This window comes from Micropterus dolomieu, linkage group LG17, assembly GCF_021292245.1.
Source record: "Micropterus dolomieu isolate WLL.071019.BEF.003 ecotype Adirondacks linkage group LG17, ASM2129224v1, whole genome shotgun sequence".
NCBI classification, from domain to species: domain Eukaryota; kingdom Metazoa; phylum Chordata; class Actinopteri; order Centrarchiformes; family Centrarchidae; genus Micropterus; species Micropterus dolomieu.
The window spans coordinates 35,351,599-35,353,022 of NC_060166.1; the positions used below are offsets into that span (position 1 = coordinate 35,351,599).

Consider the following 1,424-nt stretch of genomic DNA (forward strand, 5'->3'; position numbering starts at 1 on the left):
CCCATACTGTATACAAATACTGCAGTACTGGGTTGTTAATACTTGTACATTAACGTGTGAGCAGCATTTTGATATGTTGGTCGAGGTGGTAAACTACTCTTGGGCAGTTTAACATTTACATACTTGTACTTGTCGTTTTGTTAATCTGCAAAGTAACTGTTCTTGTAACTATCTGTCAGCTGGAGTGAAAAGTAGGCTACTGAAATGTACAGAAGTATAGTACAAAGTAGCATGAAGTGGAAATAAGTACAGCTGTAGTGGCACTAACAGAAAATAAAACACTAATCTGAGTTTGTAATTTCCAGTTTCCACATTAAAGCATATATTTTTGAATGTGGGATCTTTCCACTGCAAACTGCAGTACTTGTGTGTATTTAAACGTGTACTACCTGCAGTAATGTCTCGTGTCCTCTTGCGACTCAATTCAAATTCAATTCAAATTAGCTTATTGGGCTGAATGTAATAACAACATTGCCAAAGCATCATACATACAATATAAGAACAATCAGCTCCATACATTTCATTAAACAAGTAATTAAAGCGTAAAGTAAAGTAATCAAAGCGTATGTGTGTTTGTGTTTAAAAAAGAAAAAAATATATATTAAAAATTAAAATAAATAAATAAATAAATAAACAGTAAGTGTGTGTGTTTGCTAATAAAAATATTAAAAATCAAAATAAAGAAATAAATAAAACGTTAAGTGTGTGTGTGTTAAAAAAAAGCAACAAAAATATTAAAAATAAATAAATGAAACTGTGTATATATTAATAGACAAAACAAATTTAATTGATTAAAAAATAATAATAGAAAAGAAAAGAAATCAGTATCAAATGTAAAAACAAAACAATTACTAAAATATCAAATGATCAAAATAATAATAATTTGAAAATCTGTACAATTATTTGTTAGTCTGAGGTTCCACTGGTTGTCCTCACTTCACTTTGCAGCAATTATTTCACATTTGGGCATTTCTCCCAGTAAATAGGGGAGTTTCTGTGCGATATGAATTCGGGGTATATTTGGGAAATGTTTGCAAAGTGTTTTTGTCTTAGTGTTTTATATTTAGGGCATGAGGTTAGAAAGTGCAGCTCTGTCTCTACATGTCCTCTGTCACACTGGGAGCAGAGTCTCTTGCGACTGTCGGAGCTCCATTTGTTTCTGAAAACAGACGCTATGTCGTAAAAAGCAAACCGTTTCTTCACCCGCAGAGGACTCTGTAATGTTATGAAAGCTCTTTGTTTGTTAGAATTAACATTAAAGTAAAATACGCACAGTTGTTTGTATTATTGTAACGTTGTTGAGAGTCTACTGCTTTAAATTCTGATTGGATTAGAAGGCCCCCCACGTGACCCGGAAGCGTCGAGGCGCCAGTTTATTTTCGTTTCTTTCTTCTAAATAACATTATTTGTAGCGACTCCGTGAC

The 1,424-nt window shown here is 32.7% G+C and overlaps 1 protein-coding gene across 6 annotated transcripts in view; it reads left to right on the forward strand.

Moving 5' to 3' along the window:
* The window catches only part of aamdc (adipogenesis associated, Mth938 domain containing), a 20,205-nt gene that overhangs the window by 1,571 nt on the left and 17,210 nt on the right, over positions 1-1,424 (forward strand). The gene's annotated exons all lie outside the window — the stretch shown is intronic.